Source organism: Lissotriton vulgaris, chromosome 8 (genome assembly GCF_964263255.1).
Source record: "Lissotriton vulgaris chromosome 8, aLisVul1.2, whole genome shotgun sequence".
Lineage (NCBI taxonomy): Eukaryota > Metazoa > Chordata > Amphibia > Caudata > Salamandridae > Lissotriton > Lissotriton vulgaris.
In genome coordinates, this window is record NC_141696.1 from 338,454,869 (window position 1) to 338,482,514 (window position 27,646).

General features: G+C 44.8%; 1 long non-coding RNA gene across 1 annotated transcript in view; it reads left to right on the plus strand.

Moving 5' to 3' along the window:
* The first annotated feature begins 1,050 nt into the window (after positions 1-1,050).
* LOC147697022 (uncharacterized) overlaps positions 1,051-27,646 on the plus strand; it is a 48,664-nt gene continuing 22,068 nt past the window's right edge. The window contains exon 1 of the long non-coding RNA XR_015299133.1: positions 1,051-1,184. This is a non-coding gene — a long non-coding RNA (uncharacterized LOC147697022). The remainder of the gene's footprint in view (positions 1,185-27,646) is intronic.

Below are 27,646 nucleotides of genomic sequence, written 5' to 3' on the forward strand. Positions count from 1 at the left end.
GGTTCGGCTTCTCCTAAATTATACATATATATTGTTGCCTTATATCACAGTTCAGTGTGAAATGCAACCAAAAGAGCTGTCAAATACACAGCATAGCTACGGTCCCATGTAACTTCACGTGCTCGCGGTCTATAGCTCCCCCTAGTCAGTGTTAGCGTCGCGAGACCTCCCTTCTCGCCTCTCAAAATAAATCATGGTGTATGCGTGTCCCCGTCTGACCTTTCCCTTTCATGCACCAGTATCCGACTGATACTTTTGTAATATGTTTTCACATACTTGCACACATCGCTGCCTTTTCAGAATACAAAAAACTGTATAGCTCCTAGAAGTACTGAACTGGTTTAGTATGTGGGGTTGTGACTTTTTGTGTTAACTTGGAGTAGACCCGTACGTGAATGAATGAAACATAAGTGCAATATTATCGCAGATGGTTGTGTCGCGAGGTATCGGATCACCACGCGCAGCACATGAAAAGCAAATTAGGATGGATGCGCGCTGGTAATTGGCGGAGATAGTTTTAATTGCGATTAGTTTTAAAATTGCCTGGCCGACTTTTTACTATAGAAAAAAAACGTCATAAGAGATTTGACACTGTCATATGTTGGAAACATACTGTTTCTCATTCGCGCGTTTGTTTGCATATTTATTTGCTGAAGTGGGGCTGCGGACTTCCCACAAACTTTTAGAAAGAAACCGACGGTTCTCGTTTGCGGCTGAGTGGGACTGTTGAGCTCAGTCTGGGCTTCTGACATATGTGCCAGTCACCCCCTCTCTCCCTGGACTGCCAAGGTCTGGGTGTCTGTGTGGGGCGCGGAGTTTCCTGCCTTTAAGCGCTCACAGTCCCAGCCTGGGCGTTTTCTGCTCGCTGCCTCTTTTTTTTCTGAATGAGTGTCCTTTGTGTAACCCCAGTAATTCAGAAATCTTTGTGCCGGGGAGAGGGACTGCCCTGTCATGTGAGGAGGCCCTGGGGGCGGCCCCTGATTGGGCGGCCTGTAATTGGCGGCTCTCTATAAGAGCTCCCGTCTCGGCAGTCGGCGAGTCTCTTCTGTGCGATCATGCTCTCAGCGCAGCTCCTGACGCACACTGACCGCGTGTGAGCAGGCAGTGCAATGCCCACCTATCCAGGACGGACACTGTGCCCGGATGCAGCCACCCGGCCTCGGGATAAGGACTCCATCTGGATGGTAACGACCACTTTAAGATGATTTACTCTTTAAAAGCAAAGGACGCTTATTTTACTCTGTCTGGCCGGGCCAGAACAACCCGTGTGATCTTCCGTTTCTCCGTGATGAGGAAAAGTCCGCATCTTTAGATCGGAGTTTGATCTATTTTTTTTATTTATTTTAATTTGAAGTCCCGTTTTGACCGTGAATGGGGTTTCGTCTAACGGAAGGCAGCCTCTGCGGCTGCCCGTCACCAGGAACCGTCCCTGTGGTCCCATCGGGCAAGCGAGGAGTGACCCTGTCACTAGTGCATGGCACCAGGAGTGTGCAAGGTAGCAATGGTGAACATCGCGCACGGTTGGCGGCCTGTTGTGCGAATGTTATACGTCCGACTGATACCTGCAGGGGTGTTATAATCTTTAAGGACACGCATGGCTGGTCTTGTACATCGCCTAATGGAAACTCATGTGTTGCAGAAGATAAAGGAGGCGTAATGTTTCAGAATCTCACTGGTTGGTCACCGGGACATACATTATATAATCTAGCCTTACACTTAAAATGGACTTGCTTACTATCTCGTTTCGTATACTAGACTCCCAACGTGCTCCTTAAGCATTCAGTGTGAAACGAGGGCCCTAAACCATAGTGGGCAGTTTAGGCTGCAATGCACGTGGTCTGTAGGGCACGAGAACCCGAGAGTTAAAGCAGATGCGTGCCTTGGGGGTTTGCGATTGGACACATGGTGCTTTATATTGTGTTGTGGTGGCGGAAAGGTGGTTTATGAACAGGTGTGTTCCGTTTGTAACCAGTGTCATTTTAGTATTCGTAACTTCTGCGGTTTTAGCCATGACTTGCCTGAAGGAAACTGTTGTACCTCACTCTGAAACTTTGCTGTCACGTGTTTGTCGCTCGGGGATAACCGGGCACGTGCGCGTATGGCAATGCTATTTATTGTATTTTATTGTTTTAAGTATGACCTATGATTTTGTATCCACTGCATCTATTGCATTTGGAGTTGAACTTGTCTTAAATCTTGTACAGTTTATTCTGCAGGTGTTAAAGTTTTTAACAGTGCGCATTCCTTAATTAGTCTCACTGCTTCCCAGGTCTTGCTCGCATGGTTCATTCTACCACTTAACATTGACTGTGTTATGGTAATTCCACCTGTACTGCAGAGTAATAAACAGGTATTATGGCGAATGAGCTGCTAATAACCATTTGAAGCTGGGAGCAGTATGCAGAAATCTGCAGTCTGTCACGTATGTTGCCATCAAAATAATGGAGGGGGAGAGGGTGGGCGGGAGTGGCAGGTTGGGGTTGCCTACCTGACACCTTGGTTTTCTGGTTGCTTTAAGACCCAACTGTGTGAGCTAAACTCTACAATGAATGCGGAATGTGGTTCTACTTCACCTTTCCTCCCGTGAGGACAGACGGCGCAAGCCATTGGTCTGAGCTGAGGTCACGTGGTTCTCTGTACAGCACTTATGTCTTGGTCGTATTCCATTAGTTCTCGTTCATGAATTAATTGGCATTATATGTAACCATATTTTGTATAAATAAACTTACTAGACCGCCTGCATATTCCTAAAGCGGTGCACGCAACGATGACGTGCGGTATGTTTATTTTATTGTTTTGGGGGACTGAAGTGTTGACTGACACTGGTGAGAATTCTATGATCAGATCAGTCATTCTACTGGCATCCTATATCTCTTTGGACAAGTAACTAAGTCCTACAGCGTCACTTCCGCAGATGTCCAGTGGTTCTCCGAATCTGTCATTGGTGTTAAAGCTAAAGTCACAAATTAATGCCATTTAAGTAGCAAAACTGCGAAAGACTTTGACACGCTCTTTGTGCAGGACATATAGTCTCCTATGTCCACAAAACCCTTATTCTGCACTCTGATCCTTTAGAACCCGTTCTTACTTGGAGTCAGTGGTCCAAGTTATCAGTTTGGCAGGATAGCTCAGTGAGTTAAGTGTTAGCTGCCGATATCTGAGGGTCGCAGCGTTTCTTATGTTTTTCCTTCCCCAGTCAATTACCTGATTATCAGCCTGGATAAAGTTGCTGTAAATTCACATAGAGGTTCCGTGTATAGTAATTAGTGTGTCTAAAAGGCGTCTATATCAGGTGTACTGTTGCGCGGCTTTTCCCCGCCGGAAGAATACCCGCCTGGCCCTCTTTGGGGTTCATAACAGTGGTGGGGAGCCAGCCCTGCCTTCATACCCACTCAAGGTTGCGTGCCTCCGCCAGCCGGAAGTGTCTTAAGCCATTGGGCTTGAAAGATGCCGCCTGTGCGATAAGCTTATCACCGGAGGGCCCCGGAAGGTTTACTGCCCTGAAGCGAGGTGTGGCCGGCAGCACCTGGGAAAGCGCAGCTCGCTTTTCTCAAGTTCGCAGGGTTCTCATTGTGTGTTCTGTGTGTGTATGTGTATGTATATATTCCCTGTTACCTATTATGCCTTTTTATCCTGTGTTTTTTAAGATTTTTTTTTTCATTCAACCATTCACACCCCAAACACGTTACATTGATAGTAAGTCCTGCAGACTCGAGTGCCAAAGGTAGAGGAGGTTTTCATTTAAGAAAAGGGTAACCGATTGAATGTTCAGTGAGCCTTTTTTTCTCTCGTGTGCCGCTGATTAAAAGCAAGTGATTGTGAACATTATTTATGTGCTGTTGAGCAATCTTGTTCCCATGGCAGCTGTGAATTTAAATTTGAACTCTTCCCTCGGCGCGTGGTGTGAACAAACAGTGTGCGGCCCTCTCTCTGTGGTGTCACTGGGTGGGGTAAGCACTGGTTACGTCTCAGTAGTTGATTGATTTTTTTGCTGCTAGGAATATATTGAGGAGGTACTTACTGCAGGCAGTAAGTACCATTGACGTTGGTGTTAATGAGTACAAATGGGAGGTTAGGATTGGGTCACGCGTCGAGCAGCGCGTTTGATTGGCTCGCACGTGGGCAGCATTCTCTTGGCGCCTGTTAATGCTCTTCTGTACGCCTGCGCAGGTGGGGTTGGCGTGGTCTGTTGTGCTGATGGTTGCCCCTACGTTTGTCACCGTAGGTTTGGGCCGCTTTCCTCGCACTGTGGTAGGGGTCGCGCCCAGGTCGTAACGTGACGTACCACACTGTACACTGCCCGGTCATCGCTCCACGCCTCCCTTTGGTGATAGTTCTTGCCTGCTTTCTCCAAAGCAAAGTTGTATCTTCCTAGTTTAAGCTAACTCATGGATATAGGACCAACATGTATTACAACTTACCTTTTGGGAGTCACTTTTTCATAGCGCCTCCTCTTTCAGGAGCTCACACAAAAATGGGAGAGCTGCATTGTGACCAGTAAACAACACGAATAAACCGGTAACAGCCCCCATTCCTCTGCTGTCTGTAAAATTTCAGTCGCAAATCCTCTCATTTCCAACAATTAGTCGTTTTCTGGTTTTCCCAGAATGAGTAGAGGGCAGTTTTTTGTGAGTTTTAAATCTTTTTGTGCTCTGGACCGACTTTAAGGGTAAACATTTCAGGGTTGGGATTAAAATCCTCTGCCCTTCGAAAGGGCAGAATGTGGCTTCCTATGGTTCCTAGTTAGATCTTTGGTAATGAGTCTTCCACACTCACTGCCCTGCTCTTGGGTGCCTTTGTAGTTCACACTCAAAAGCCCAGAGGCTGCTGAGGGTGCACCTGTGTTCAGATGTCGAGTTATGGAGCATTGTGGCCCAGACAGAGCTCTGTTAGCGTCTTTGGGTACCAGTCCCCCAGAAACCATATTGGTAATTGGGTATCCATGCACTGTGTAGCACTTGCAGGAACTGGTCTTCTCAAGTGATGAACATTTACAGTTGTGTTTTGACAGCTACATCATGTCCCTTGTATACAGTTTGTTTTTCTGCCTAGAAATCTTTATATGATCAACCTGCCTAGGTTTCAGAATCTTTTCCAAATGACCTTTTCAATATCGGACTAAAAGCCTGACATTTATTAACTGGCAAGGTCTGTTATCTTTTTTAGATGAATCATCCCCACTTAACAGAGATCTCGGGTAATATGTTGCATTCTTTTTCTACAGGCAAGCGTGAAGGAATGAACCCATTTCTTAAGCATAAAGAGGAAATAAAGCCACAAGGGACATTCCTATTCATCATTTTCGCCTCTTGAGTTTTGGTTAAAGAATCAAAATGGCCCTCCTATCCCCCGGAGGTATTTATCATTATGCCCTTGAGGGTGCTACTCCTCCTACAGAAACCAATCACGTAATTATCTCAACACCCATTATACAGAAGATGGGTTTATTAATATTCATTTATCGTGTTTGAGCTGTTAAAAGGCGCTCCTGGGTGGCATGTTATATTGAGGCTCCAGTTATTGGGCTCTGTCTGTAATTCTCATCTGGAAACTAGACTGCATAAGATTACAAATGTTGTTTTATCTCCATGTATGTGTTGCACCCTCTTTTACTGTTCTGTACGACTCTATATTGGCTCCTATCTTGTTCCACACTTATGTTGAACCTGTAGGCAAACTGCTGCAAAAACATAATCTCCTTTAACCAGATTGCTAATGGCACCATGAAGTAGCCGAAAAAGGAGTATTCAAACAGTTGTCTTATAAGTATCACACGAATATCTAAAATGCAGACCTAGATGTGAGCACATGAACAAAAAGTTGGATTTGTGCCCAAATCTCCTCTGCAACGTTCCTGGGAGCCACCCTTGACTGGAACTGGTCTTTCACATCAAGGCAGTTGCAAAATGTGCCCATTATCTTAGTCATACGCAATATCAGACACTTCGTCCCCAGATTCAATCTTTAAAAACTTAATTCAAGACGTGGACTTCTCCAAAATTGAAAACAGCTACCCTCTGCTAGCAAGCCTCCTTAAGACACAGCCTACGTCATTAACAGCAGTCCACCATTGTACTGCCAGTCTACTCTTTCGAAAGAGAAAATTCGGTCCCTTCACTCTAATCCAAAATAAGTGAATCGACTACCTCTGGAAGTTCATGCACTAAATACCGTGAAACAGCCTCACTTAAGTGGAGGACGCGGAGAAATACCATGAAGACCTCCCTACACCGCAACCTTCTCAAGTGTGAAGCTCCAGCATGGGGGGCACATTTCCTGCAGCGTCCCAGCACATCAGGGATGTCCTCGCAACCAAGCTGCTACAAGCGGCAGCCTCCTTCACCATGTGCAAGAACAGCCTGAGGATTCACCTACTGCTGTCTGCCAGCTCTTGCTGTATGAGCTGGCCTCCTTCATAAATGTAACACTTTACTATTTCTCGTTACCTGCCTTTATACATTTTCCTCATATGTTTTATGCAGTGCTTAATTTGAGCTGGTTGTTTCCAGTGCTCAGCACCAGCACTTAATTGTAAACACTTGGGCTTGTGACAGTGTGCCACAAGGTGGTGATGTCTAGCTAATTTAGAGAACCACACCAACAGTTCATTTTTAATTCAATATTCATTACAAACTGCTATTGCCTGCAGCCCAAGCCATTCCTATAGCTTTGGGGACCTTCAATAGTCCAAATTGTTACACTTGCAGGAGTGTGATAGTTAGTAGTTGTGTTGTTACTATCATTGGCGGTATCGCAGGGGCAATGTGTGGTGCAAGCTGCAGTGGCCTTCTGAAGAAAGCCCTGGCAATTATTGTTTTTACAAATTAAGCACTGGTTTTATGTATATACCATTTCACACGTTACTCGGGTATGTAAAGCACTCAGACCTGCTTGACGAGGCGCAAGACAATTGGACAAAAATCTAATTAAGAAACGGAATCCATGATTTTAAACTTGACTAGGACGTGAATAATAGAAGTCACCCCTTTTTAATACAAGAAGCGTGTGAAATAGGCGTGTGGCCTATTTGATCTTTCTGCATAAACTGGCCTACTCAAGGGAGTTGTATATTTTTTAAAATAAAATGGCATTCATGTGTTTCCATAGAAGATCATCATTTAGTTGTTGGTGGTAGTTTGTCAGCGATCTACCACGTGTTTAGTTTCTTTCAAAACCGATCTTCTGTAGCTTTGGGAACCTGTTGTATTGCTGTGAGGTTAAACTGACGTTGCTGGATGGTCTATGCAACCTACTGCATTACTTGCTTTTAATCACATTATGCATTAATGGGGTCATAATTTGCCGCAGAATTTCTGTGGCTTTATAATGGACAATGCTTCTAGCAAACAAAACAATGTCTCTCAAAACTGATACTACCTCCATATTGTTAAACATTAGGTTTGTGGAGTGGCGGTGGTTAGACTGGACGACTTTCTGTTCATAAGTTGTTTTCCTCACTGTTAATAAAAGCACTGTCCTCAGGCGTGTTTGATAAGACAGGCCTGCAGTTTGTTTCTTCGGGATGCACTGGTTTGCTATAAATAGTATATCTTCTGGCTTGCCTTGCTCATAATAACTCACCAGTTGGTGAAAAACTCCAGGAATTATGGTTTTAGTTAAATCTAAACTTCATTCTCCAATAAAACATAACCGGCGCTCCCCATTCTTGGAAAAAAGGTTGCTTTTTTTTAAATTTCCATTGTTTCTTTGTGTCTTTGTTTTACAAGTATGGTCTCGTAGATAACAGTAGCTTGGTCTACTTACTGCAATAAAATCTGCTGGAATTGTGCACCAGAAACATCTGTATAGTTGGTCTACAGGCCCACTTATCTTAGTTTTGCAAAGACATTATTGGTATATAGAGTAGGAATAGTGCAAGAGATTTTGACTTACTTTTTTAGTAAAACGTGTCCTCAGCACGAAGAGGAGGGTAGGGTCGGAATTGAATATATGTAGGTATTTTCACCGCGATTTTAACCCTCCTATGTTACCACACTCTGGGACTGAAGTGTGCACTGTAGGCTGTGATGTGGCAGTAGATTGCATGTTTGAAAGCTAGAAGATCCATAGTTTTGTGTTTCATCTTTGGGTATGAAAATCTACGGGGTGGGTCAAGTATGGGTTCACGTGCAAGCGTGACAATTTAAAATATATGGGCTTTATTGTTTCTAGCAGCTCATAATGCATGTATCCAGTTGAAATTATTTGATGCCAATATTTCTCGTGGTTTATTTAAACTGGTATGCATCTTCAGCTATAGGTATCTGTGCGTTTCTTGGTGGTAAACCTCTTCCTTAGCTGGCCTCTACTGAAGAGTATGAACATTTGTGAACCTCTGTGTTGAAGTTGCGGCATTGTCCCGTTCTCTTCGTTATGAGTATCCGTTTTAGGTGTTCTTAGTTTTTTTTCGTGCATCAGGTTCTTCATTTGGTTGATCTCTGGGATTGTCTGTTTACCATATTGAGTCTTTGTCGAAGGGTTCCTTGTAGTGGTGTTTTGAGGTGGGTGGAGTGGATCTTGTGTTCTGGTGAGCTGTGTGTTATTGTATTTAACTTGATTTCGTGAGTCATGTTGGTCTGTTTCTGCACTTGATGTTTTCCTGGTGCGTGACTGTCATTGTTGGTATTCTTCCCAACACTGCCCCAGGGCCACAGAACCAGATCCTTTTGGGCCCAGATGTCTAATGGATGCATTAACTGTTAAAGCTCATCAATGGGTAAAACCTTTTATGGGAGGCAACACCAAGCTAGGGCATTGCCTATTGTATGGGTCTTGTAGGGAAGGTACGCATGGGTCTGAATAGAACCTCCACACTAATTGCTAGGCAATTTGACTCGGTTATGTTTATGCATGTATGTCCTCCTCTCCTTTGTAAGTTCTGTTTTCATATCTCAAACTTCTCAGTTATGGCTAGGAGCTGTGCCGTATAATGGGTGAACTGGAACGTGGGTGGCTCATAGTGGACATTGCTCAGGTTTATGGTTCGAGAGCCCATTGGATGTCTGGAGGTGTAAGTAATAACGATACTACTCCTTCATTGTAGTGTTGTGCATCATCCTTCACATGCTATACTTAAGATGCGTGACTCTTGGCCCTTGTATAGCCCTAACCCAAACTTTGGCCAGACTAGTAAGGAATCCTTGATAAGGGGGGATTGTGTGTGTGGTGGGGGGGGGGGGGGGGGTCAAAGCGCACAGAACTCTGCTCCAGGGTACTTTGGGGAAACCTAAGCTATTTCCGTAAAGTTGCCTTTCACAGCAATTTGACATCCCTTCGAACAAGTAACTTGACCAGATGTCTGTTAGTAGTGCGGTTTTCATGTAGCAGAGTTAATAGAGTATTTGTCCTCTCCGTTAGATGTCTGCAAGGTGGAGGGCATACCATTCCAAGAGTTCAAGTAACTAAGAACAGTCAGGGTGGGAGAACCTTGAGCTAGGCATGACCAGTAAATTTGAATACAATTGAAACTAAATTGTAGGGTGAGAAGTTCATGGAAGCTGTCGCTAGAAGTATCATTGCCATGACAAAATGGGTGCTTAGAATATGCAAGAGTGGGGAGGACCATATCGATCTGAAAGTGTGCAGTGTGAGGGAAGTATAAGCATCCCTGGCTCAGTAGGTCTTTGGCTTGGGTGAAGATTTCAGCCCACAGTGTACAAGGATGAGATTTGAGCATTTTACAAAGGAATCCAATCAATTAAAGGCGCATTGGCAGTATTAAAGATGACTTTCTCCTGGCACAGTGCCAGCTGTCTGTTTGCATAAGCGTAAAACCGTTCTCCAATATGTGTGCATGCACCATATCCAGTAAGTCCGTAGTGGTTGCAGAGCTCACCACATGGTGTGTGCATGTGCTTTACAATTTCTCTTCGCCTAACTTTAGGTATAGGCTTCAGAAATTACCCCGGAAGTCAGCAGTCGAAGTACCTTAAAAAAGTATGGGAACGATGATGCTGCATTCTTGTGGGGTGGGGAGGGGAGCAGGCGGGGTCAGTGAGCGTGAGGGCAGGGTGAAATATGTGGCTAAGTAAAAATGAAATATTCTGTACTTTTTTGTGTCTTTTACTGTAGGGTAGCTACATACAAAATAACGTGTACCGTAAATGAAAAGCAAATAAAGTTGTTACTCATCTTGGAATGTACTACAGTACATTATGAAACCTCCATTAATGCACTGCAGGGGTCTGTGTAAAAAGGCACAGAATTATTGGTTGGTGCAGTGGAGAACAGAGACTTGTGTATTTTTAGTTCTCCAAGGTCCCAGCCTGTGACAGAAAGCACTGTGGATATGTAAGATTTAATTTTAAACGTGCATCAAACAAAGTATGAGACTACTACAAAATGCGCATAAAGGTTGAAGATAAAATGGTGCTTCCAGAACATAGAATTTAATAATACCCAGCATTTACATTACTGTCCCTTCAACACCTTCCGGGGTCGTAAGCGTGCTTCTACTTTGACAGCAAGACCTGGAATGACCTGCCCCATCACCCCCGAACTGCACCCACCCTGGATAATTTCAGAAAGACTCCAGACTTCACTGTTTGGTGACACTGCATCTTCAGCGCCCATATACCCCCGAGGGGTAACAGTGTTGTGCTTCACAAATACTGATAGATTGAGTGATATGAATTCAATTCCATTAAAAAGAAGCACACACTTCACAGCTCAGTTAACCCTTTGCACTACCACTCAAAAATATTAAATCTCTCATCACAAAGCCTTGAGTGGTTGCATCAATTAATGCCAGTACATGCTCTAAAGCAACTTTAACATATTGGCCTTTATGTTTGTAGATTAACTCGTAGCGCACATTTGCAATTCTTTCAGGCAAGCAGGCACCCTGGAAAGAAGGCTTGTTTAGCTGTCTGGCTGGCTTCGGTTTCACAGCACAGGAGACTCACTGGATAACACTTCAGCAGAACCATTTAAACTATCTGAATGAGCTGTCCTGTTGCGCACTGCCTGATGTGCATGCATTAGCAGCAACCCCTGATCTTTGGAAACAAACAGTAGCGCTAAACCCCTTGTTCTGTGCATGTTCTCAAGCACCACCACCCCTCAAAACATGAGGTTATGAAGCACCACGCGACCTGTGTATTTGCTAGAGGTCCAGCTTTCTGCCCTGTGGAAATGAAGACATTATCTGCCCGTCCACATACAGATAGAAAACTGAGCATCTTCTTGTCCTAAGTTTAACCCCTTCAAGATACTTTGATGAAGATTAACTTCAGAACCAGTTCTAACCTCTGTAAACTAGAGCATACCTGAATAATTCAATGCACATCCGAGAGATGCTTCAATCCTCTAAAACTTTGCAAATTGTAAAGGACCAGCTAGCAAGGCATACATCATATTAAAAATAAGTAGAAGAACAAAATCAAAATCTTTAATCTATCTATCTAAAAACAAACAGACTGTTTTAACACCATCCGCACAACAAAACTATCTCCTGCCCACAAGTAAGAATTCGCCATACCTTTTTTTAAAAACTCCTACGATTGCGCCATATTACAGAAACCTACTCCCACAATATTCCCAAAGCCCCTCACGAACATTGACCTTGTTTTTTTTTTTTAATATCTAGTGATTATTCTCTCCATGGTTTTCCTTGAATGAGCCTCTTCTTACAGTCCGTCCTCTGAAGGTAGCCTGCTCTGTCATATGCCTGTCCACCTTACTCTCTGTCAACAACCTAACTGCCTCTCTTCAAAAATCGCCTTCTGGACAACCATTCCTTGCAGGCTAACAATATCCCACTTTTTCTAGCTTATCTTCTCTTTCCAGTTCGACTCACAGCTCATCCTAACATTGTCTTCTGTGTAACCTCTACTTGCTATCGAAAATCACCCGATCTTCTCTAGCACATCTAGACATGCTAGTCTCTTCTCCCACGAATTCTCACTAATAATCACATCAAACTTAATCTACCACTAGAAAGTGGAGGAAAGGCCTCTTAACAGTTTTCCTAAGAGCACAAGTCTACCCATGGAGCCAAGATTATACAACAATAACAGTTAACCATGGGATTATCCCCAAACTTTGGTTTACAGAGTAGAGTGTTACCTGCCATAACGCATGTCAGTTACACAGCAGGGTAGCAATCATTATAGAACTACAATTGGCTGCACTGCAGGACCAATGCCTTTGGTGTCTGTGCACCGTGGTCAGCAGAGACCTTTCTGCCCTCCCCGTTCATGTTCTTCCAGTGCTACCAAGTCAGCATCCTGATCTGTGCACATGCAATGGTAGGTGCACCTACTTTGCATGTACCTACCACAGAACTGATGCCTTATTATGTGGATGTGAGCTTCTCGTTGTCTTTTTCTGAAGAACATCTTTAGGACCCAGAAACACTAGACTGTAAACCGAGAATACTGCCATTGAATATTAAATGTATTCACACCATGGGAGGTGTGCAGTAGATCAAGTTCTTCTATGGTAATTAAAGACCTGTCTCCTTCCATCAAAGAGTACCTGGGGAAAGGAAATAAACTAATAATAACATTAGAAGCTTTTGTTTTGGCAGATATGTCACTGAAAGCATGAGAAAAAAGTCCAGAGTTGCCCAGTAAATAATTGAAGCCTGAACCTTCCACGGATAACCACATTTTAAATTCATTAATGTAAAGCTGTGAAGCGCGGGTACATTCTGTTTCAACAGGAAGCAGTCTGGATACTCTGTAACGTTCTCACGTATTGATAAATTGTATTCACATTGCTATTCAACACAAAAATGGTAGTGATTGAATATGGTGACACAGTATCTATTCAAAAGATATACACCTATTCTATTATACAATCTTATAAAGTGAATCATCATCTAAATCAACCAAATTGTTAAAGCTGCAGATTAAAATAAAAGTAATTCTTATTCGTTTACAGGTCTGTGCTGTCGACCAGCTCATGGATGTTTGCTATTTCGTGTTTTTGGAATTTGTATAGAGCTAGAGTTTGATTCCATGCTGTTGTAGCATATTTTAACGCTGCCTCCTTTTGTGAGGATCAATCGTCTGTTTTGTTGGTCTTTGTAAGCGGCTAGAAGGCCCTTATGAAATTAGTTACTCGTTTTAATTTCCGGTCACTCAATATTCCCAACATTTAATGCCACGTGACAGTTTTGCCACGTCCATAAAAACTTAACCCCAGATCATATCTAATTAGTGTATGTTGTTCATGGCGCCTGTTCTTTTTACCCAAACTTTTTTTTTTTTAGCTCGAAATGCATCCTTGCATCCAAAATGGGACACTAGGATTAATTTAGCGCTCAAATAATACTAAATGCCAGTTTTGCACAAAAGCAAATTATGTGAATTTTGAACACCACTTGAGACTAATAGAGAATGATCAGTGTTTAGAAGTTGTCTTAGTCTGAAGGCAAATTGTGTTGATGATGGCAGTGTCTTGAATTAGTATTTTTAGATACTCCAGCTCGTGCAGTAGGGGGCCTCCAAGAAGTATGTATGCTCTTCGACCACTCCCTTCCAAAAACTTCCGCCTGCTTGAGCTTTGACAAACTATTCCGGAATGTGGATGTGGTCGGCACAGTCATGGTGCAGGCAGCTAAAAGGAAAACCACATCAACTGTTATAAGTGAACTTTGAACTGCTGTCCCTGTAACGGCAACCGCACTTATGAAATACTGGATGGGTCCCTGTTGGGGGTTCTCGCTACCAAACACCCCTCCATGTCAACACTATATACAGCTTCTTTACTTCCCTTTTCTTCTGGTTTTGTTGCAGATGTGTTCAAACGCCAAGAAATTGTTTAGAGTAAACTTCTAATAAGTTTAACCTCTTTACCATGAGTTGTCCACGGACTTTTTCATGTATTGTGTCCTGATGGGTGCCACTTTTCAGTGTGTAGCTTGACAGTCTTGTTTTATGGCAATAGAATGATACATTGAGTCCAATGAAAATGTTGGACTTTGAAAGATGTAATATTTGATGAATTAATACCACTGGTTCACCTTTCTGGCAACACAATCTCCAAAAATCTACATTGTGGGATCTACTGTCTTGAGTTAACGGGCACGCTGATATACATAGTTTAAAGATCTTCAACCCAAAGGAAGATATTCAACCCAAAGGAATTCCTGTTTATGTCCTGGTCACATTCCGCAATGGGCTCTGTGCCTCTAGCTGCACCATATTCCATCTTGTCTGCCATGGAATGCCTAGTGTTGCTCCGACACATCTCTTCGAAATTAACTCGCTCATAGGCACTTGCAGCAAATGTAATGCATCCTTTGATCTTCAACCTACACACTGCTTAAAACACAACCTAGTCCAATACGTTAATGATATATCAGTATTTCAAAATAGAAGCCTCGTGCTACAGTAGTGATGGCTTGGGGCCCCAGAATCCGTTTCTTACCCAACCCCCCCCCTCCCCCCCCCCCCGGTGTTTTCTGGACAGCAGTGTGGTTATTCGGGCCTTGTACCAAGGCTTAGGTTCCTCCTGGTTCTCACACTCGTGGTATCATTAATAAAAATATTCCAGTTCCCAGCTTTTGAAATTGTATGGCACTTGCCTACATGCTTAGAAGAACTTGTGTACCTAACTGAAATTGTGCTATAGTTGTACACATTTCCACGTAAGCGCATCACAACCAGGGTGGTCTGTTTTGAGTCCTTGCTACATGTATGTCTAATGTGGACCTTTTTAGGCCCCATTCATGAGGGAGCTGTACCACCATACCAGAACTCCTGGTGGCGGGTGGAAGCAATTCATAGTGGCGCTGTTACAACTTCATCTCTTCCTTAATTCCCCAGACACCTACTGCTAATTGTGCATTGGTATTGGGCTCTGTTCTATGCATGTTATTGGTTAAACAAATCCAGATTAGTTTGTAAGGGCATATGTGATTTGTTTGGTTCGCTCTTGAATGTAGTGAACTTCAATTTTTTTCCTTAAATTGAATATCTGTTATTGTCATTGGATATTTAAACAGAATACGATGCAATAGAAGAATATTAACGTCACAAATGAGCATCTCATGACACCATCCCACTAGTTTCACTAAGCTTTACAATATAAAATGTAGATTTTTTTTTTCTTTCTAACTTTAGGCCTAGATTGCCTAAAATTGTATGATATTGCCATTAACGTGGTGATAGGTGAGTTAATTTTAGTCAAATTTCCATCACTAGCGTCATTGACCGGCATATTAGGTTTTTCCATCTTTTTAACTAACCATGTATGTTATGTTTCTCACAATTATCATTTTTTTTACTTCCACCTTCAGTCTGAATTTTCTTTGCGGAGTTCTCATCCTACCCCATACTTCATTTTTGTTGGGATCAGCATCCCATATACAACCCTCAAAGGCACCGGTGAGAGCTTCACTTTGTGCACAGAACATAGACAGTGAGTCACTTCACGTGCCTCACGATCAGTTTGTCAGATGGTAATAAGTTCTGCGATTTATCCATATTAAGTGGGGATTACTTCCAAGTTTGTTCCTCTCTAGTATACCTAGATGCCGGAAGAGACTATCTCTGAATTCAAAGTTTGCCGGGCTTGTGTGCCTTCAACGAGTTAGTTTTTCCTTGCTCCAAGTAATCCCACAAGTCTGCTTCACCACTGGAAATGCATTAGTAGTGCATTAGTAATGCAGTGAAGTAGTGTGGCTCACTGGTTAGAGGCGGCAGACCCGAGAGCAGAGGACGGCCCGGGACCAGGGTTCGATTCCCGGCGCTGCAGGTTTCTGGACCAGGGTCAGCGGACTCGATAATTCTCTCGCCTCGGTGCCCACTCTGATCAGCGATCACACTCGGCAACTCTGGGCATTAGCTTGCCTCATCTTCACTAACGGCCCCACCAGACCGCCGGGGATGCCTGGTCTCACCCTGGAGATACCCATTAAGGCACCATCTCTCAGGGAAGCCAGGAAGGGTTTTGCAGCGGTCGAAGCGCCTTGGGACCCTCCGGGAGAGTAGTGCGCTATATAAATGCCTATACATTACATTACATTAGTGGGCCACCACCAAACAGTAACAGCAGTGGGTCAGGTCGGATGCTGCAGCTCAATACACAAATCTCATTCAACGTTACCTCCTGTAAGGTATGTGCTGTGGGTCCTGACTCATAACCACATCCTAGAGCAGTGTATCTGCATCCATGCCAGTGCCGTGGATAATCCACCAGCACTGCTTTTAAGGGATTGAAGTCTATAAATTGGGTCTGTTTGTTCCTCAGACTGAATGATCTGTCACTTAAATCTTGATTTTTAGATGTCCAAAGCAACCACCAGATCAAATAGCCATGCATAAGAGGACAAGTTAATGATCTAAATGGTCCAGTTTAATCTTGTATGTCAATGTTCTCCAGGTTGGGTATGCCAGCCAAAGAAAATGCTTCATACTTGTTCCACTTACTCTGCTTCCACATTGTGCATTAACCCATTCCTCAAAGCATCTCATTCATAAATGCTGTTCTTCAGGACTCAGGTTGCTTGCTTTCATAAAGAAGCATGAAAATCCCTGTCTGCAGAAGACACCTGATCCCAGGACCTCGTGTTTCTCAATAGTTCCACATTCAGATCTGGGGGTCTAGACCTTCGAGCTATTAATGCTTTCTAGATAGTAAACTATTGGTTGGTGTGATTGTGCTTTCTGTCTAAATTGCCAGAACCAAGGATTTTCCTTTCTCCCACCCACTTGTATGCTGTTGAAGGATTCTTTAGTTGTGTGCCATGGAGGTCACCAGTCCGAAACACAAAGGCTGGCTTTCAGGCCGCTGTGTATCATCATTGTAGCCTGCACTGTGGCGATGACTTAACTGTGACAGTAATAATGCACTCTGATGCTGGGGGGCTGCCTTGATGGCTCCTGGAAGGCTTTTCTCTGCAGACCACTTAAGAGGGTGACAGATTGGCCACCAGTTAAGTACGCAGAGTATGAAACCCTACTCGTTTGTGTAAAAGTTTGATTGGACAGTGTCAGTTGGGGGGCTCTGGCTAGTGAATGGCTTTCTAATTCTAGAACTTTAGTAAATCTATTCAACTTCTTGAGTTAAAAGGATACTCCATGTAATATTGTATTCAACCCCCCCCCCCCCTGATCTCTGGGATTTTTTTTTTCCTCCCCAGGGATCTGCTGCACTTGATTTATAAATATATATATCTTTTTTTAACATTATTTCAGCAGTTGTAACTAGTGTGGTCATTGATTTAGATTGTGACATTTAGCATGTTTTCGGGACAGAGGCATCGCCAATTAGTGCTCAATGTTGAATGTCGTGTTGTAGAATTGCCTTCCCCTCCCCGAAATCATGGGTGCCTTGAGTTGACTTCAGACCCTAGTGTGGAAAGGACCTTGAACTGTCAGTTTTACTGCTCAGGAATCACCAGTTCAGTAGAACAGCTTAAAAAAACATGCACTTGCAATGCAAGAGGTCTCATTTGTGAGTTTAAGCTATTGGCATTGTAAATGACAATCCCCTTTATCTGTTTTGATAATTAACACCTAAATAAAAGGCAGTAATTTACAATGCAATAGCGGAAACTCCTGTAAATGCGAGACCTATGTCACTTCAAAGAAGCTGCTGTCATTGTCCTGGGCTGCTTGGAAAGTGAAACCGCGCATGGCACGCTGAATGTTTCAAGAAAGCATGTTTGCCTGCAGTAGGAGATACTCATTAAAGAAAAGAGTGCTTACAGACTAAATGAGATCTACCTTGTATCGGAGGTAAAAGGGCCAGTCCTCATAGGGGGTTACAATGAAAGATAAGGCGGTACTAAGGAGGGCCTAACAAGCGTATTAACAAATCAGAAGCCGGAATTTACATAGGACAATGACACAAGCCAATGAAAAATATGGGTGGAGAGTGGGCAGAGCTTCAACTTCTACTCCAATACAGCATGCCTCGCAGTGCCTGCACTGCCCAGGCTCGACCTGAACAATAGGACCCCCCCTTGCATTATATTTTACAAAAAGTACTTAGCAGATGCAGGAATAAAAAGCTTTAGTGTGTCGCACCCCTTATGCCCAGTCTTAAATGTTGTGTCATCCTGTACACCTTCCTGTGCAGTAATGTGGTCAAACTTTTCATGGCAATACTAACGAGTCATCGATGTACATTGTTTGATAATGGTGCCAGAATTAAATACTAGAGCCAGTGGGAATGGTGCCAGAATTAAATACTAGAGCCAGTGTTTTCAGGGGTAGAGTGTGATAGCAAACTGTTTGTAAATTCCACTTTAGCTGGTTGACCTGTCGCGGACAAAGGCAGTGTTCATTGCTTTGAAATTGTATTTGCCTGCAAATGTTGTCAGGAACTTGGCTCTGGAGCCTTACCTCATTGCGTGGCTATTAGAATTGCTGGGATGGAAAGTTGATTTTTGTCTCGGAATCCACGATTACCCAGTGGCTGACTAGTATTCTGGGCACCAACATGACACACCCATCCCACAGGGGCGGCCTTAGGCATGTGCAAGCTCTGCACCTGCACAGGGCCACCAAACCCCAGGGGCCACCATGCCAATATATATCCGTAATATAATAATCCTCCGAGGATGGATACATATTTGTGTGGCGCCCCTGGCAGGGATTTGACGGCCTTCCAAACACACTGACCTCCCCCCCCCACCACCATCTTCACTGGCCTCCGCGCCCCGCCCGGACCCCCTACCTATGCTCCCTGCCCAGGGCTGCATTTCATTTATCTTCAGGTTGGAAAGGTCCAACTTCTTACGGGTTGAAATGCTGAAAAATGAACGAGTGGTGGCTGCATGTGGAATGCTATGTGTCATGCTCCGATGGGTGGATAGCGGTGCCTTTTCTTTAAAAGAACCCCATGCCCCGGCCTTTGTCATAGTGCGGCGCATTTGAGATGGGTTTTTTGTCTATTGTTAATCGAAACTGTTGCTGTTTAAGTAACATGTTTTCTTTGCCAGCACTTTTGTAATTCCGCGGTAAGCTACATAAAATCTTAACTATTGCTATAAAGTATTTCATTATACAGAATCTGCTGCTCGAACAGGGCAGACAATGCACTAACCATTTTCGAGATCTACAGAATGGGTATATTTTATGCAATGTTTAATCGTGAAGTGTACTGTAACATAGTAATGTACACGAATGCTGGGGCCACATTCGGTTATTGCTAAACTAAAATACATTTATAGAAGCCCCACCACAAACCATGCTATTTGTGGGTTTTTTCTCTTAACTTGTATTATTTCAGCGTACATCTCCATGCACTCCACCGTCCTACTCCGAAATGCCGGTGGATCCTTTGTGCAATGTTAATGCATTTCATACATCTCTGGAAGACAAGTTCACTAGATTGTAATTAATTTATTTGGTTTTATTTAAACATATGGGAAAAAATGGTGGAGATAACAGCGGGAAGGTCTGGTGTTGTAGTCACCTGGTAAAGTCTTGGTTGTAATTAGGTTAGTGAATGACTTGGCGAATATTGTAATTGAAAAAGGTCATTGGGGGCGTGGCTTGGACGGCAATGAGGGAAGTTGCTTAAGTCAAGAGCTCCGCTACACCCGGGGATAAAGCGAGATCCATACACGCAAGCACCTCACGAAACTTAGAAAAAATACACCAGAAGATATCGGAAGAGCCAGTGCACCTGTTGGACGGAACGGGAGACCGCCGCGGGGGGACACGAGGACGGAAAACGAGGAAACCCGAGAGCGGTACGAAGAACTTGTGGACATCCAAGATGGCTCCCGGGACCCGGAGTCGGTAATCTGCAGCGGTGGAAGACAGAGGAGGACAAAAGATGGGATCATATCCCACAACCCAAGAAAGGTCAGTGCAACCCCGCCACAGACGCTGCACCCCCGCAACAGAGCTCGGTAAAGAGCTAACAGAACAACCAAACCACAGTGCGTGATAGCAAAAGCGAAACTGATTGAACTAGTGGAAGCCGCCGTCTTCTTAAAGCTCACTGGTAAAGCAAGATCGAGAACACGACCGCACCTACCCCACCCTGCACACCAACGCAGTCAGAAATCAACAAGTCAGGGCAAAGCGGAACTAAGCGCAGCTCCGAGGGAGGAATTTGAGTGCGCCCCCGCCTAGACACAAGAGCGATCTTTAATCTGAACTCAAAACTGAAAGGGGGGGGGCCGCCATCTTTGGAGAGCCGGTGAAAGAACCCACAAACATTGCAAGCGCACACCGAGCACACTGCGGATGCCGCTAAGCAGGGGAAGAGGAAAAAATAAAAATCTGGACGACCGCACGCAACCCCTAGCCACATAACCGCACCAAAGGAACCGCTATTCAAAGAAAAAGTCAGTGTGAGCCAGGTACAGAGCCTCGCAAGGAGTGACTGAGCAGTTACCCCCCCCCCTCCCCTCCTCCCCAGAAAGAGAAGGCAAAAGCGAAACCGATACTGCCGTTACAACAACCGATAACGGCCGCCATTTTAGCCCGGTTGTATCAGCACAAAACTGTAAGCGCACCCCCTTACGGCCAGAAAACAACCAGTGCCTGAGTGCAAACTGAGGGCAAATGGTATGGAGGAAATAAGGGTGGGAAAAACGTGCGCAGCCCCCACAGTAGAAAGCATGGAGGACAGCACAGATTGTAACTAAAGAGGGGGCAACAAAGAGGAATCCGCCACACAAGCAAGGCAAAAGAGTCACTGATCCACCCGAAGTAGGCGGAAACCGAGGCGCAAAGAATCACTGCAAGAGAAAGATCAGTTCTAAGCTGGAAAGCAGCCCAGAGGGCAAAAGTTGGAGTCTACGCTGACCACACCCGCAAAAAAAAAGCCAGAGGAGCGTGGGCAGCTTCGGCAAATAGCTTCGGCCAACAGCACTAAACCATAATACCACACACCAAGGGGCGAGCCAAACTAAATACTCAAGACATTCCAGTGACGGCAGAGAACACGGCTCGCAGCACCCGGTCACACACAAAAACTACCCCCACTGAAAAGCCAAAAATAACGCAAAGAACCAACAAGGGGAGCTTGAAGCCAAAATCGAAACACAATCTCTACATGGAGAACGTCGAGCCACACTGCACCTCAGAAAGAGTCTGCAAGCCATCCGGACCAACAGGGCAAAAGCAGGAGATTTGTGCTTCTCCATGCAAGTAGAGGGCTACCCACCATGGCTGGCAATCAACCGCCAAAAAAAACCAAAACAGAAGGTCATGAGGAGTCCCCCATAAAACAGAAACCAGATATAAACAGCACACTAGACAGTATACTTAAAAAACTGGCAGTCCACGACCTTGCCAAGACAACCAAACTAACAGACGCAATCCAACTTGAACTGGCTGCAGTGACAGCAGACATTCATACGGTAAATAACTGACTATCAGCGGTGGAACAGCTAGTGAGCGATATAGAAGACCAGGGCCTCCACACAAACCAAGCAATTGGCACCCGAGCAAAGGTGACCACAGCCCTTCAAAAACAAGCAGCAGAGTTTGAGGACCATAGCAGAAAATGAAACCTAAGGATACTAGGAGTACCAGAGGGAGAGGAAGAAAAGGCAGGTTTGTGCGTGACACTCATACAGGATCTTATACCCAAGCTCACAAAACTCAAATTCGAGAACCCCTTCAAGCTAGACCAAGCCTACAGAGTGCCAACCTTCAAACTAACGAACAGGTCGGGCCCAAGACCAATAATCTGCAAACCACTACGGTCACACAACACGGATGCCATCTTTGGGGTAGCCAGGAAAAACCCAAATCTACAATGGAACCGCCACAAAATAATCCTAACACAGGATTATTCTAAGGCAACTGTGGACATAAGAAAGGGCTTCTTAGCCCAAAGAGACAAACTTAGTAAAGAGAACATCCTGTTCTCCTTCGTTCACCCCACTAAATTCAAGATAAGCAGCAAGGGGAGATCTGACACATTTGAAGATTCAATGGAACTGTCCGATACTTGCAAGGACCGGCCCCACAGGAAATGGAGACCGCAGCAACGACCTCAAGCAAGAGAAGCGCTTCACCAGAAGTAACAGCGGAATAATCAGAAGAGACACGACGAAACGACTAAGCTCAGAAGGAACTATACTAAGGAACAATTATATACCTCAAACAAAGTCTACCTCAGGCACACGCCTAAGCAGTGTTCATTACACGCCATCTGAACTATGACACCGAGACTAAGATATGATGACTAGACACTAGAACCCCTATGAAGAAGGCCCCAGTCAGCACTGACGAAACATCCAAGAGCGGCGATCTACCACAGCAATATCCTTTCTACGTTCAACTATAGGGGCAGACTGACACTTAAATGCTACTCGTAATTTCGGGAGCATAGCTTATAAAAAATGTTTCACCAGTGCCAAACAAGATATCCCAGGGAGAGGGCGGGCGGGAGGGAGGGAGGGAGGAATATTGCAATCGCAAGTCTTCAGCACGATGTTTTAGAGAAGGGAGGGAAGGGTGAGGGGGGGGGGGAGAGAGAGGGCGGTGTCTCGTCTGTCTCTTCCATTTGTATTGTCATGTCCACGTAGATGTCCACACTCCAATATCTGGTAGACCAGTTCACTTGATAGTGCTACTAAAACGATCGATCTTGACCAACTCCAACAGGCTGCGGTACACCAAGCTCTATAGCCACCAACCCTACGCAGTCCCCCAAAAAAAGAATCACGGGGGGAGGACAAGGGGAAAGATAACTAGGAACACACAAGGTACACAATGAACCTTAATAATAACACAGCATCATCCCACTGCTGCAACACTGCCCTGGAGGCAGACCAGAAGATCGTTTTGTTCAACGTGAAGGGCCTAAATCACCCGATTAAGAGGGAAAAGGTACTGGACTACCTAGCAAGTACTAAAGGGAATGTTGTAGTACTACAAGAAACCAAACTATCCAGGGAGAAGGCTAACCAGCTCAGGGCAAAGTGGATAGAACAGGTCACCAGCTGTGAGCAAGAAAAGAGGAGTCCTCACCCTGATCAATAGAAGCTTCAAGATCTACATTGACAATGAACCAGTGCGACGAGGATGGGAGACTACTAATAACTTACCTGAAAAGAGGCGACGATACCATAGTCGTAGCTTAACACATACACACCAAGTAATGATGACACAGCATACTGGGAGGGAATAGCAAAAAGAATGGAGACAAGCGACCCGAACCGTACTAGCAGGAGATTTCAACCTGGCATTAGATTACACCCTAGACAGCCAACAGCCCAGACCATACCCCCCCCGCTTCACACAACACTCTAAAGAACCTATGCAACAGATTCAACCTGAAAGACCCCATGAGACTTCAACACGCCGACACCAGAGACTACACCAACTCCTACCCACACAATTCCTACAGCAGAATTGACTACATCCTCATCTCAGGCTCCCACACACACACACACCCCTAATAGAACACACAGAAATTGCGGCAAGAACAATCTCCGACCACTTGTATCACTTTGAAACTATCAGGTCGCCACAATGAGCACCCTACCCGCAGATGGTGTTTTAACAACATAGTCATGGCAAAGCAAGAGGACAAAACGGAGATAGAGCAAGCCATTAAGAACTATATTGCAGATAACACACCAGACACGGATCCAAGGACACTGTGGGACGCACTCAAAGCAACAGTTAGTGGGACATTAATTGAAATGAAAGCAAGACGAGACCGGGAAACTAAACACCACCTAGACCAATTAGAAAGAGACATCAAACAACTAGAAACAGAACACCTTAAGGACACCGCAAACTCCAACTCACTGATAGAGCTCACAAGTAAAAAGTATGAATTCAATAGAATAGCAAGCGAGTAGGCCTGTGGATAAAGAAATACAAACAAATTAACCTGCGCGGCAAACAAAGCAGAAAAACCCTAGCATCATACCTCCAACACAAACAAAAACATCACTCCATCTCATCAATCACAGAGCAAAAGACATCACGCACACCCAACACAAGGACATACTTAACACATTTAGGGACTTCTACCAAGAACTATACAAAGAGGATGTAACTCAAGACCAGAAGGGCTGCAGTGCCTACCTAGACAGATTGTTGAACCTGCCCAAGATATCGACAGAGAAGGCGCAGGCACCAGGACAAGAAATAAAAGCTAAGGAGATCCCTCTGGCTGTCAACTCACTGAAGGACAACAAAGCTCCAGGGCCAGATGGCTACACAGCATCCTTCTATAAAGCGTTCCAAAACAAGCTAATCCGATTATGAAAAAAGTTTTTAACCATTGCGAGAAGGAGGGGGAAGTAACTAACTCCATGACAGAAGCAAACATTATAGTCATCCCCCAAGGAAGGCAAAGACCTGCAGCGCTCCCAAAACTACCGTCCCATCTCACTCATCAACATAGACTGTAAGATGTACGCCAAAATCCTAGCCACGAGGCTAAACCACCTGCTCCCACAGCTGATTAAAAACACACAAGTAGAATATCTGATAACACGCATGTCACACGACACTAGGCTCCTCTGTCATGTGATCGAACAAATCTAATAGACCAGCGGTAGCAATTACACTAGAACCAGAAAAAGCCTTTGACCGTGTCCTGGCAATTTCTGGAACCATGCAAACATACAACCTGGGAGAAAGCTATGAGGAAGGTAATGGCACTATATAAATCCCCCAAGGCACAGATAGCAATAAATTGGTCAACAACACAACAGCTCAACCTACGAGGTACTAGACCGGGCTGTCCCCTATCCCCGGTGCTGTTCCTTTTAGCCCTCAAACCCTTGATCACAGATATCATGGCCAATAGTAATATGAAGGGAGTATCCATCAACAACACCAGTCAAAATCATGGCCTACGTGGATGACATACTGATAGGTACTGAAGACCCAGGAAAGTCCATCACAGCACTCATGAACACCATAGGTGTATACTCTACCCCACTCCAGATACAAGCTAAACCGGGACAAATCGGAGTGTATACCACTCAACATACACACAACCAAAGAGGTAATATCCGCCTCCGGGCTAGCGTGGCAACCCGGGTCTGTCAAATACCTAGGGATCCATTTCGGGAAGAACTTGAAATCCACTCTAGAGCACAACGAGTAACTAACCTTAGGGAAGATTGAAGTGCTCTTGGAACCCTGGTCACCCAAATTCATCACATGGTGGGGGAGAATAGACACCATAAAGATGATAACTCCAATTGTAAACTACTTGGCGGGTATGCTTCCGCTCACACTCAGACTATTTCCGCCGCAAGGTAGACCAAATGATAAACAAATTCATCTGGCGCGACAAAAAAAACTAGAATAGTCTCCCCAAACTGAAGCTAATGAATAGGCTAGGAGGGCTAAACATAGCGGACTTAAGGACATTTCAGACGGCCTTCATAGCCAGACAGGGAATGTACTAGACACTACCAGACCAGAAATACACACCAACATGGCTCTCGATCGAGAAGGCCATTCTAACCAACACCAGCCCTATGACTGTCCTCACAGCTAGCAAGCAGGCACAGGTGAACAACTCTATACTTAAAAACACAAGACAGGGGCTTCTTATGGTAGACAAACTTGAACACAGCATCAAAAACTCACACTGAGAATCCCTATGGGCGAACCCCAAGATCAAATACAGGGGGGAAACCCCTAGACATAGAATCGTGGAAAAGACTAGGGTTCTCCTTCCCGGTACAGCTAGAAGGGAAACCCCAATCCTTTAACAACCTAAAATCACGACCTAACCTCAGGGACATAGAACTCTACAACTTCCTTATAATAAAAACAGCCGTATCTAGAGCTAAATTGACAAAACACAAGCCCACAATCATTCAATATATGGAGAACCTAAACCTAGTCGGCCACCAGGTGTCACATATATACAAACTCCTCCGCCCCAGTACCTCAAAGCTCAACATCAAGAGCACTAAATACTGGGAAGCCCTACTAGACACCAAACTTACAGAGCAAGAGCTACAAACCCTCTGGGCGTCACCAGCGAAGAACATGATCTCCCCAGTGCTAGCGCAGACAAAATTCTAACTACTGCATCAAACATACTGGCCCCCAGCGAGCTTAGCAACGTTAGGACTTAAAGAAATCGACCACTCCTGGAACTGTGACTCGGAAAAGGAAGACCTGGCGCACCTCATATTCCACTGTTCGAAGGTTAGAAAGTTCTAGAATGAAGTCTTCACATTCACAAATAGGGCCCTAGACTGTACACTAAAAGAAGAATTTGCCACAATTACCACCGCACTCTTAAGTGTAGACACAATCACACAACAGGACAAACCTAGACTTCCTCCTAACATCGGCAGCAATAACAGTGCTCGCCAATTGGAAGGACACAACCAAGGCCACGTTCAAGGGATGGCTGAACTGGGTGACATTCCTCAGAGGTGCCGACAACACTGCACTAAGATACGCCCCATGGAAGAATCCCAACAGAGAGATGTGGACTACCCTAGACAAGTTCCTTAACCCTTACGAGCCCCCATGAATGGAGATAGGGCAAAACAAAGTCACAACTGAGAGAATATAGGAGCACTAGGACAGTCAACCATAATACATGCACCAACACTTGAGTGTTCAATGTTATGTGTAGGAAGAGAACTACTGCAACTTCCCCTATTTTAAATGTTTACTAGGCAGAGGGGCATCAAAGAGCTCAAAAGCCTAAACCCAGTGGCAATTTCAACCTGGAACCAAAGAGCCCCATCGTAAATATCCGCGAACAGTCTATTCATGTTATTTGTCATATGTACTGTAAAATACCAATACAAATGTTTCAAATAGAAAAAGGCGATTGATATATGGAGCCTTGTTTGAAAGATTGATGGTGGGTGCAATGGAGGTGGTGGGGAATCTTGGCAAAACTTGCGATGGGTTTGGGCAGAGGATGGGTTTATAGAGCCTACTGCTGGTGTATGATCATATAGGCTGCATGTTATTGGTGGTAATTGGAAGGAGTGAAGGAGTTGACAAGTGGGTTGGGGCGAAATGTACTTCTGTACTCTATATGCAGTCTGGGCCAGCATGACTCGCGGGTGAAGAGGGGGGGTTCGTGCTGGGGGGTTAATTAACAAAATAAAATAAACTTGACTTCCTGGATCCCACGTCATCTCTGCTCCTGACCAGCTGTCCTGCCTCCAACAGGAAGCGGGCAGCCTCTCTCACCTCCCCTAAGCCAATCACAACGCTGCAATTGCAGCGTTGTGATTGGTCGGGACGGCGCCCAGCCAGGCGCCTATGGGAAGCTATTTTCTCCATGTAAGCTGCTTTGCAGCCTAAATGGAGAAAGGGCAGAGTGCGCATTACTACTTTGGGCGGCTCCAGAGGACCGACTAAACAGTCAGCGCCTTCAGCAGTAGGCAAGCCACTCCTCCACTGCCCTAGAGCAGACCCGACCGCCCCCAACCAATTCCTTCTGCTTTCTTGAAGTGCGAGAAGCAAAAACATCAAATGATAGTTATTACCATTTGATGTTTCTGCTTCTCGCACTGCGAGAAAGCAGTAGGGTGACGCTCCTCCGCCCAAATGGAGGAGCCGGCCCTGTCTATATGATCACAATATATAGAATGCAGAAGGATGGTGTGTGGCATTTAGCTGAGTGCAGAGGTGGGTGAGCCACTTCAGGCTCGAGCCAGAGGCCTGTCTCTGGGTCAGCTCGAAGTCCTCTTGGATCCTCAAGCCCAAAACGAGCTGAGCTTCAATGTGGCTTTTGCCTTCATCCACTCTCTACCATCATGCGC